This window comes from Nannospalax galili, unplaced genomic scaffold, assembly GCF_000622305.1.
Source record: "Nannospalax galili isolate Female #2095 unplaced genomic scaffold, S.galili_v1.0 scaffold173, whole genome shotgun sequence".
NCBI lineage: Eukaryota > Metazoa > Chordata > Mammalia > Rodentia > Spalacidae > Nannospalax > Nannospalax galili.
The window spans coordinates 1,665,779-1,678,055 of record NW_008334442.1 but is presented as its reverse complement, the minus strand read 5'-3'; the positions used below and the strand labels follow the sequence as shown (position 1 = coordinate 1,678,055).

Genomic DNA, 12,277 nt, shown 5'->3' with positions numbered 1-12,277 from the left:
ACTGGCTGCTCTTGTAGAGGACCTGGGTTCAGTTCCCAGTACCCACATGGTAGATAACAATCGTCCATAACTCCAGTTCCAGGGGATCCGATGCTCTCTTCTAAAGGTGCGTTTATACACATGTAGGCAATACACTCATAAAAATAATAAAGTATTTAAATACATTACAAATAATAAAAGCCAGTGAAGGATTTTAAATAAAATCACAGAGATGTGAGGCCATAGCCTAACATGTGCAAAGCCCAGAATTCAATCTCCAGGACCACAAAACTAAAAATAAATAAATAAACTTCACAGAAACACAGGTTAATATAATGTCTAAACAATTCTGCAAGTGTTTTTCATTGACAATGGTCAAACAAACATTGTATGTTTCATGATGTATGTTAGAAAACTAATACTATGATTTTAAATGATGTCTTATATTTATATATAAGTATTTCATTGAACTATGATCTCAGCCTGTAGCAAATTGAAAATTAAATGGCAATTCTCCTACATGAAAAGTAGGGAAGATACTCAAGATATACTACCCAAGTACTCCAAGGAAGTACTGCCAAGATTCTACTTAGAGAATTCTAGCCAGGGGTAGTGGTATATGCCTGGAATTTCTATAGCCCAGAAGTTGAGACAGAAGATACTGAGTTTGAGGCCAGCTATGGCTATATAGTAAAGATTGTCTTAAAAAAAGAATTCATGTGACAAATGCACATGTATAAACACAAAACACTAAAAATAGTACCTAATATGCTGAAAGATTGTCAAATGTTATGTCCTTGTACAGTCACAACAACAAATGTTTTGTCTGGACACATTTTGGTGCACCACAATCAAAAATGTTATAGTACAAAATTATTTAATTAGCCAGACTAGACTTCAGGAATGAAGCAGTCCCATCTGTATTTGTGACATAAAAGTTCCACACAGCTTAATACATCATTTATAAGGGGCTTGGAGGTCACCAGCTCTGAGTTTGAATCCAACTTTTTTGTGTCTTAATTTCTCATCCTTAATCCTATGATAAGAATTCCTACCATATGACTGCTGTGGAAATAGACTAAGATATAAGAAACAATTAGCATAGAGCTGAGAAAATAATGACATATTATTATCATAGTCATAAAAGAATTATTCTATCCAGCATTCAACTCAGATTTGCACATCAACTCTTTCTTTATTTGCAGTATAATATTCAAAACTTTCCCAAAGGCTAGTCCCACTATAAAGGTTTACAGTAGACTCATTTTGAATAATATATAATAAAAGTAATAATCATCATATATAATTAAAATGTATAATATACAATAAAAGTAGTAATACTTAGACATGTCATCTAAAACAAATTTTTCAAAAATGTGCCTGTGTACATCCATCTGATTACTCAATGACCAGAAGTGGACATCAGGCTTCAATCACTCTTCACTTTAGTTTTTGAGATAGATTCTGTCGTCGAATCTGGAGCTCACCATTTTGGCTGGGCTGGTTGGCCAGTGAGATCCCAGAATCCCCCTCTCCCCCAACATCAGCATTGTAGTCACAGACATGCTACCATATCTGGCTGTTCTGTGAGTGCTAGGGACCTGAGCTCAGGTCCTATGTTTGTGCAACAAATACTTCACCCTCTGAGCCTTCTCCCAAGACACCACTATATTCATTCCTATTGACTGTTAAGGTGATTCCTATACTCAAGTAATGAAGCATCATAGCTAAACATCCCAATGATGTCTCATTAAACAAAGTTTAGACCAAATTGTTGTTTTATAAGACTACAAAGAAAGAAATATTCATGGGATTTGCCATGTATGAAGATGAGATGACTCACCCTCAGTAGTGATGAGTACCACGTGCTTTTCAACACTGGAAATGAACTTGCTGTTTGATCAATTTTCTTGCCAAAGCTACCTGGTCAACAATAGTATTCATTTGCAAGATGAGTGTTACCAGTTGTCATGGAGGAAAAAAAAAGGATAACATTATTAATATAAAATAAAACCCATATTTTATGCCAAGCCACTATTAAACTAAAAAAAAATTTCAGAAGTGTATAAAATCCATCTGATACATGAAAATTGACATATGTTTACTCTGATACACTTGTTATATTCTACATATCATAGATGTAAATGTACAGTCATCAAGCCTGACCTCTATGCCCAACTAAAAATGTTCTCAACTGCCTTAACGAAAATAAAGACTGTTTCTGAGATGTGGAATGAGAGTGTCTAATGGTAATACTCCAAACATGAAAGCACGCCAACTTCACATCCCTCATCACCAGTAGCAATAACTGAGGAAATTACAGAATATTTTTGTTAATGTTGGCAATATTCTCAATAGCATTAAATGCAATATGACTACAGTCAAAATTACTTTGACATTTCCCAAAATTCTGAAAAATACTCCCACTTTTCATGAAGAAAAAAGTACTTTAATTTTTAACTACAGTATTCGTTCCTCTTAATACAGAGGTTTTATAATAAAATGTTGCTACCAATTATTGAAATGGAATTTTACTAGTTTCAAGTTGAATCTGTTTCATAAGAGCTTGGGAGCTAATTATACATCACTGAAAAATATTGTAAATAAAATTAATGTTATTCCTCTTCATTATTTAAGAGGATAATATTCAGACTGAAAACTATTAAAAATCCATAAGAAGTAGTTAATATATACAACTCAAAATCAAAGGCTAAAGAGCCAAGCATTGTTTGAGAGGTCTGTGAACAGGTACAAAAACAAGGCATAATATACAACCTCAAAAAGTAGCAGCATCAATATTACTAAAATTTTCCTTTCAGCTTTGTATAGCTATTTACAAAAACAAAAAGCTAAATTCTAACCCAGCTCCTTGGCTAGAACAGGAATGATGCAGTGGAAAATTGCAGCATCATAACGAAATATAGCACCTACCATGGAGATGAAGCTCTGGGGCGCCTCTTGCAGGCACAGATGAGGAGCATTCAATGAACTATTGAAAACATCTGCTAAAACCTGTGATGCAAGTCCACTGCCACCTGTAAACAAAAAAACTTTGTTAGCATTAAAGCACTGTTCAAACATGTTCAGTCACAATTACATTTTCAAAGGCTTTTCAGGGGTTTTTACTATTTTTAATTGTGTGTGTGTGTGTGTGTGTGTGTATGCCCACATGAGCATTAGTGCCCAGGGGGTCAGAGGCATTGGATACCCTGGACATGGAGTTACAAGAGGTTGTGAGCTGCCTGACATGAGTGGTGTGAGTTGAACTCAGGTCCTTTGCAAGAGCAGTACATATTCTTAACCACTTACCCATCTCTCCAGCCCCTCAGACATATTTTAATTTTTAATTTTAACAACTAAGACTTTATAATATTCTTTACCATTATCCCCCATGGAATCACTAAAGCTGGGAATCCTCCACTAGGCTATAAACTTGGAAGACTGTTCTTCATTTGGGTTTCCAAAATCTGTAGTGCCTGGCAGAACACTTAAAAACAGTCTACATGATGGAATTACATTGTATACATGCATAAAATTCCCAAAGAATAAATTTAAAATACAGCAAATGTTTTAAAAGTCTAATAAGGATGAAAAAGATGAAAACTGGACTCTACAATATCTTGCAACCGCTTCTAAAATAGGTTTTATATGAAATACTATAGCGTCTAAAAGAAGAAAAACCTGGCTTAGAATAAAGGTTTCATAGAGGAATTATTTTTGCTATTAGTACTACAGAAAATACCTGCTGGAGAGGGAACAAGGAGGAAAAAGAAGACGTTTTTAGTGGAGGTAAGAAGTGAAACCTGGTGCAAAGGGGCTCAGAAGACTCTGAAAACACTGAGTAGTTCTGGAGAAAGTGGAAGATGGAGAAGAGGTGAAAAGGATTGCAGAGGTGCCCAATGTGACAAAAAGCCTGACCCCCTCCTAACTAGATGAGTTAACAGCATGATCAGCAAAACTGTCTGCAGCAGCATGAGTGTAGGAGGGACAAGGACTCAATCACACAAGACAAGCTGGCTTGACCTAATGATATCTGGAAATATGGTGACCCAACTCATTACCAGTGACCATCAGATTAATCACCCAATAAATCTCAAATTCAGATATTTATTTAGAGAACACTATGGAGTCTACTTTATTTTAGAAAGTTGCTTATTTGGTATAATCTCAATGAAAAACATGGCAGGGACTCGACAAAAATTACATCATGATGCAAAAATATTAATAGTGCCTAGCTCTGAGTAGTAAGGCTGTATGTCATGTTGTTCTTGTTAGTGATATACTCCAAAGATTCTACAGAAAGAAATTAAAATAAATCCTTATCAAATCTTTGCGATCCAATAGGTAAAACTCACATCAACCAGTTTAAAGGACTCAAGCTAGGATTTCTTGACTGCATAATTGCCTCCAAAACTAACCTCTATCACCACAGTTTACTACATATAAAATAATTATTATTACATCAGGACTTTAACCTTGCTCTATCTTCCTGTGCAACATACTCTTGCCTAAAATGTCTATGGAAATCTTTAACCTATCACCAACTCTGCTGATCTTATTTCATCCCACACATTTTATATTAATTTATATAATCATATCTTAATTTATTGAAAACTATTCTCAATAGTTTTCCAATTTATTAACCCTATAGTTTTATAATAACAGACAAGTTCAAAATCAGTATTGTCCCCAAACAAATATTCATATGTAGCTCATCTAATGACATTACATTAATATTTTGAAATTTTCAAACATATATATATAATCACTGCTAAAGATGTTTCAAATATGGTATCTAAGAAAAGCTACCTATTGCTAATGGGTTGAACTGCATCTTCTCAAAAGACAACGATGCCCTAACCTTCAGTTCCTATGAATGTGATATTATCTGGAAATAGAGTCTTTGCAAATGATTAAATTAAGATGAAGTCATTAGTGTGGCTCTTTTTCTAACACTACTAAATAGCTTATAAATAATGGGAAAGCATGTGAAGATGAAGGCAGAGTTCAGAGTAATACATCTAAGAGCCCAAAACACTCAAGAGTGCCTCCCAAACTGATTCTCTCTCACAGCCCCTAGAATGAACCAACCAAGCTGACACCTTGAACTTCAGAAATGTGAACAAAAAAATTCTGTTGTTTGGGTCACTAGTCTGTGTGCCATTAGCAGCCCTAGAAAAATAATATGCTTATTAAGGGGAACTCTGCTCTTTATTCCCTGAAAGTCATAGATATAGATATAGATATAGATATAGATATAGATATAGATACAGATATAGATATAGATGTAGATACATGTACAGAATTAGAAACTTAAAACCTAAATTTTTCTTCTATTCAGTTCAGTAGTGAATGCTATCTAATATCTAAGCCAACCTACTGGCAAAAAATCTTGTGTATTATTGATATGACTCTACAACATATTGGGGAAAAAAACCTATGTATTATTGATATGACTCCATCTTAAGCTGTAGAGTACCACTGATACAAATAGCAACACATAAACACTGGAGAATGATATAATGTATCTATTGGGATAGAAGAATAATGTGAAGTTATATAAACTCCTTTGCTTCATAGCAGTTGCTTTGTGTATTTTTAGGTTTTTGTGAGTCTGAAATTTTTGCCATAATTAAAAAATGACATAATTATTTGATAAATAACAATGACATATCATCAACCAGAAATAAGTTCTAGACTGATATATTTCAACCAAAATACTTGTTCTGTCAATTACTAACAACATAGGTGAATTAACCATGTTTAAAACTCAAATTCTTTACTATCAAAATGGGAATTTTTCAACTTACATTAAAATGAATTAAATTAAATAATGCACTAAATGTACTTAGCATACAATGATTGATCAATGGTAACACAATAGGGCTTTACCATTTGTAGAAAAGGAAAATTCATAAATTAAGGTGGGTAGAATTGTTTGGGGGTTTTGTGGTGCTAGGGATCAAATCCAGAGTCATACACCTGCTAGGTAGGCACCATTCCACTGAGCTGTATCACCAGTCTTGAGTTGTTGTTGTTTTTTTTCAAATAAGGTCTCACTCTGTAGCCCAATGTAGCCTTGAACTCACAATGGTCCTGCCTCAGCCTACAGCATGCTGGAGGTACACGCATCTACCACCATCTTGATAATGCAATGATTGCCTTTGTCTAGTTCCTCACTAGAACTATGCAAGACCTTCGCCAATTTTAAAATTATTTTTCCAAACACATCAAACTTAACTTTAATACAAAGAGTATCTTAGTGACTTTGGGCTTTGTCATATATTTTACTTGGCAGTGGCTTTCCAGGTTCCATAATCTCACTATTTCCTCAGATCGCTAGTTTTAGCCATCCTAAAAAAATACCTTCACAACTGAAAATGGCACCAGAATACCTGTCACCATGATTCTAGTGTACACTTCTACCAGATGATGTATTTACTTGCCTCTTTATAAATATAATCATATATATGTATATATATCAGAAATTAATAATGGTTGGGAATGTCACTCAGTGATTAAACACTTGACTAGCATGCACAAGGCCCCCAGGGATGAGTCCCCAACACTGCAGCAATAATAATATAAAGCTAATTTTAAAAGAAATTATTTTAGAACTAAAATATTTATATTGAGAAATGTGAAAGAAATGTGAAACCCAATAGATCATCAAAATTCAAGTAGATCTTGTTATGTCATGTAAATATACTGCTTAAGATACAAAGTATTCCTGCATTGCTAATTGTAATACTTATAAATTGAAACATAGCTATATCTATATTTTGGTGGATCTTTTTGAGACAAGGTTTCCATGTAGCCCCAGCTGGCCTGGAACTCATTATATAACCCAAACTGCCCTCCATCTCACAGAGATCCACCTGTCTCCACCTGCCAAGTGCTGGGATTAAAGTTGTGCACCACCAGGCCCAGCTCTTATATCTATAATTTTTAATAGAAAAAAATTTACACAAGCCCAGGAAGATTGCGGTTACTATAGGGAAAATGTTGGTATTTTTGTCAACCACTTTTTAATCTAAAACACTTATCTACAGTTGGACAAAGTTAAAGAAAATGTGTCAACAACCCTCTTCTTGCAAGAAAACTAAATAGAAATTATCTTTAGCAGTATTTCATAAACTTTGGTAAGCTATAAAAGCATTAAATGCCCTAGAAAGTTCAATATTAACATCATAGCTCAAACATGTTTAAGAACAGTGATTTAAAAAAATACTTATAAAAGCCAATTTTGCTTCATATTTAATGTAGTTCCAAGTTTTAAATCAAATGAGCTGCTAGTTACATTTTAGAAAGAAATGAACCTACTTCTTGCAAACTTCTTGTTACCTAAGCAACATTGGGGCCTCTTTTCAGAGAATTACTATTATATAATATTTACCAAGAGATAATTAAATTGGCATGCTTAATTTAAATAAAATGTTTTTATGAGTATTGAGAAAAAAAATTAAAGCTGGTTGAAGATAGCAAAGGCCATACATTACTCAGGATATGTGCCACGAATGCTATGATTCTTGTTGTCCTCAAACTACAATTCCAAGAATTTTTGTTCAGAAAGTACACAGCAAGCCAGGCATGGTGACACACTCTTGCAATCTTTCTAAATATTTTACTTAATATCCATACATGCATATGTATTCAGATAAAATACACACCCCATTTCCTCCCTTATAATTCCTCCCTTATCCCCCCATCACTTTGCCCTCCCGACTTCATGTACACTCTTTATATTTTATCATTTTTATTTCAAATGTATGTATGTTTTGCCTGCATGTATGTATGTGCACCATGTGTATGCCTGGTGCCTGTGGGGGCCAGAAGAGGGCCTTGGATCCCCTGGAACTAGTTACAAGCAGTTGGAGCCACCATGTGTGTGCTGGGAAGCAAAGCCAAGTCCTCTTCATGAGCAACAGGTGCTCCTATCTGTTGAATCATCTCTCCAGCACCTTTTTTTTCTAATACCCACTGAGTTAAATTAATTCAGCCTGTAGTGCGAGATCATCTATTGTAGCATGAATAGCCTCTCAGAGGACAAACCCCTGAAGAAAATTATACACCCCCCAGAAGAGGTCAATTGTCAGTAGCTCCTCAGCTAAAGTTGGTACTTCATTAGCCCTTCCCATCCATGCTGGGAGTTTAGCTGACATGATCTTGTGCAAGTCTTGGGCTTGCAGTCTCAACAGCTATGGGTTCATGTGTGCAATTGTGCCTTCGTGTTTGGCAAACACTACTTCAATACAGACATATACTCCCTCTGGCTCTGATACTCTTTCCAAGCCCTTTTTCCCAATTCTCCCTGAGCCTTGGGGGTGCAGTATAAATGTCCCATTAGGAGATGAGCACTCCACTGACTGGTTGTAGATCTCTATATTAATCACTAACACAAAACCAAGCTTCTCTGATTAAAGTTAAGAGATCAGTATAAAGATACCAGCTTAGGGGAAAATTTATTGCTACGTCTATTTAGCACAATAACTGTACTAGTTTCTTCCCTAGGACCAATGACCTAGCCAGCTACAGGTTTCTGGCCCAATTAATGGTACCAGGCAGAAGGATCTAAAGTTCAAGTCATCCACAGCTTCATAGGGAGTTTTAAAAAAAAAAAAATTTTTAATTTAACTCCAAAAGGTAAAGAAAAACAAAATGTATTTTCTTTTTCTGTTAATATAGGAATATCAATAAAATCACATGAATACAGTATATTAAGAACCTGTAGTCCACTAACTTTGGTGTAAAAAGCAGTATCATCATCTTTCTGAGGGCAAGGAGTATGTCTTTATCTCCTCAACATAGCTTAATTATAGCAAAACAAACAAACAGACGTATTGGTATTTATACTTCAAAAACATTAAGATAAAAAAACATACATTTTCTAAAAATCAAATAAAGAAAAAACCCTAAACAGATGATAATTCAAAACAAGACAGGGAGAAAAATTTATAACATGGATCTCTAATATAGATTGAAGAAAATTCTAACCCTTTTACCCACAAACAAATTCTGTAATCACAGTGACAAATTGTGTTTTGGCAGTGTCAATGGGAAATGTGCATCTAGATTTAAAATAATTTCAGTAAAACGAAGTCCCTAAGAACTGAGTAGAAGTAGTAGACATATATGCTATCAAGATTATAGGAGTATTAAGTAATCCTGGAAATAATATGCAATGATAAAAAATACCACATTTTTTAGCTTTACCTACCTTTTGGAGCAACATGGGGAAAAATTAACCAGTGTGGAAAATTTCTTCTGTTACAAATATTCACCACAGGGCTGGAGACACAGTTCAGCGGTTAAGAACACCGACTGTTCTTGCAGAAGACCAGGTTCATATCCCATCAGCCACCTGGCAGCTAACAACTGTCCATAACACCAGTTCCAGGGGATCCCACAGCTTCTTCTGCCCTCTGCAGGCATTGAACAACACAGGTGCACTTACCTATATGCAAGCAATACATGCACACACATAAAATAAAAGTAATAAATAAAATATTTAAAAAACAAATATTCAACACAAATTAGATTTTTTTTAAACTTTAAAAAATGGCTGGGTATGGTGGTAGACACCTTTAATCCCAGGATTCCAGTGGCAGAAACATGTAGAGTTCTGTGTATTCAAGGCCAGCCAGGACTACAAAATTAGGCCCTGTCTCAAAATAAAACAAAACAAACTTCAAAAAGTGTTCTCAAACACATATCCTCCCTTAAGAAAGTCTTTACAGGGGCTAGAGAGAGATGGCTTGGCGGTTAAGAGCATTGTCTGCTCCTGCAGAGGGCCTGAGTTCAAGGTTCCCAGCATCCACATGGCAGCTAACAACTGTCCATAACTTCAGTTCCAGGAAATCTGATACCCTCTTCTGACCTTTGGGGGCATTGCACAACACAGGTGCACTTATATACATGTAGGCAATACATTCATACACATAAAATAAAAATAATAAATTTAAAAAAATTTAAGTCCTTACAAACAGATGAAAGAAACACACTTGGGAACCATGATCAAAGTAACACCTAGTTAAAAGGATACTGAATTACTTTACTTCTCACCTCCTCAACCCAATATGGAAAGGAATTTTTCCTACTAGTATCTGAAGACTCTGTAAGATAACTTGATCTAATATATTCAAAGACAAGTAAGCTATATGAATTGCTTATTAAAATACAATTATCTTGGCCTAGGCATGGTGGTTTATTCCTATAATCTCAGCTCTTAGGAGGCTGAGGCAGGAAAGGTTAGACTGAAATTCAGAGTGAGACCTTGTCTCAAAAAAAAAAAAGTAAATAAAACTATTCTGTGAATACTTGCAGCATTGACAACACTATTATTAGTAGCTTCATTCACCCTCAAGAATATAATCAATGGTATTATAAGTTTCCAAATGTGTATACATAGGAGGAAGCAAATAATTAAGCCAACTAGTTGATTTAAGGAACAGACTTGAGAAAGATAATCTTCAGCTGCCGCTATATTCATGAGAGGCACTGCCCTGTGCAAATATTATGAATCAAGCTTAGTCATCTGACCCAAGAATGAACTAAATTTATTATATTAAAAACCTGAAAGGGAAAGTATATGCATATAATTCTACATTGCTATTTTCAGAATCGGGTTTTTCTCCAAAAAGGTTTTAAAAGCATGTTTGCACATCATTCCATTTGTGCTGTTTCACTCAGTACTCTGATATACTAGCCACTAAACAAAAGCAGAAAAAATAACTTACTTTCAAATAGAAAGTTTTCTGTTGTTAACACAGCACAAACTACATAAAGAAAAAAGAAATTAAAATCCTAACTGGCAGAATATGTCAAAAATTAGATAGATGTAACATGTAAAGAGATGATTATGACCATTCCTATTTTTCTCATTCAATTATCTTAACAAAGATCAGAAAATTAACTGGAAGGTAAAGAGACTATTGAAAACCTCTTAATATTCAAACTATCATTATTTCCAGGAAATTTTAAAAAATACAATTGGGATTCAAAGGCTCTAGGGGACACAGGGCCTCCTTCTATAAGAAGTTTCCAGACTGATGTGGCTTCACTGTTTCTTTCCCTACAGAAATAAATATTCAGAGAAATATTCGGTTAAAATATTTAGAGAAAGTTGGGCATGGTGGCAAACACCTTTAATCCCAGCACTCAAGAGGCAGAGGCAGGCGGATCTCTGTGAGTTCAAGGCCAGCCTGATCTGCATAGCAAGTTCTAGGCCAGCTGGGGATATAGAGAGACCCTGTCTCAAAAAAAAAAAAAAATATATATATATATATATATACATACATACATATTTTCTTCTCTTGTCCCCTTCCTCCCCTTTCTCTCTAACACTCCTCACCCCATCCACCTTAAGATCAATCCCTAAAATTGCAAGGATCACTCCATGGAATGAAGAAGGAAGCCCCTGAAGAGATATCTAAAGAGCTGAGTTTGGTCCCTAGTCTTTGATGTACTATATGGTCTTGGTGAAGCTACTAACCACTCCAAACTCCATCTCTAATTTAATATGGAGAACATAAGATAACTTTTTAATTATGGTTAAAATACCATCAGAAACCAACTTCACAAAGACAGTAAAGCAGAGAAATGCCTAGTCACAAGTGATTAGATGTTCTAACAGCAGTCACAGCCCAAAGGTTTAAAATTCACTTATTTAAGGACAAATCACTGAGGTCACATTTTTAGACCATGCTTTTTAAAAGTACCAAAAAGGCAAACAGAATGACCATCAAGATCAGCATGAAGTTATGTCTTTATAAACCATAAGAGACTATATTCCAAAGGGCTTCACCTGTACTTATAATGTTTTATTTTTCAAGCTGTATTTGGGGTGTATGGCTATGTGTGATTATACATATACATATAATAATTTTTCATCTGAAATACTTTTAATCACTTTTTATTTTATTTTTTAAAAGTTTTTTAAAAATATTTTATTATTTTTATTTTATGTGTATGAATGTATTGCCTGCATGTAGGTAAGTGCACCAGTGTTGTACCATGCCCTCGGAGGTCAGATGAGGGCATCAGATACCCTGGAACTGGAGTTACAAATGATTGTTAGCTGCCATGTGGTGCTGGGAATCAAACCTGGGTCCTCTGCAAGTGCTCTTGACCACTGAGCAACCTCTCCAGCCCCTCCATTATTTTTCTGTTACTCTTCTATAACCCTAGTGTTCCTTCACCAATGTCCTACAGAAAATGTAAAACACATCTAATTGATCTTTTAGAGATAAATTCAGTCTGGGAAGTTAAAAAAAAAAAAGAACTGTAATAACTAAACTGA

The 12,277-nt window shown here is 34.9% G+C and overlaps 1 long non-coding RNA gene across 6 annotated transcripts in view; it reads right to left on the bottom strand.

Annotated features, from left to right (window-relative positions):
• Positions 1–12,277, bottom strand: part of LOC103731026 — a 131,504-nt gene that overhangs the window by 102,945 nt on the left and 16,282 nt on the right. For 4 of the 6 annotated variants that reach the window (XR_607119.3, XR_607118.3, XR_003848891.1 and 1 more), the window contains exons 2-4: positions 9,197–9,401; positions 2,911–3,014; positions 1,823–1,902 (exon numbers count right to left, since the gene is read on the bottom strand). This is a non-coding gene — a long non-coding RNA (uncharacterized LOC103731026). The remainder of the gene's footprint in view (positions 1–1,822; positions 1,903–2,910; positions 3,015–9,196; positions 9,402–12,277) is intronic. The other 2 variants (XR_003848892.1, XR_607120.3) reach the window with 1 other exon arrangement.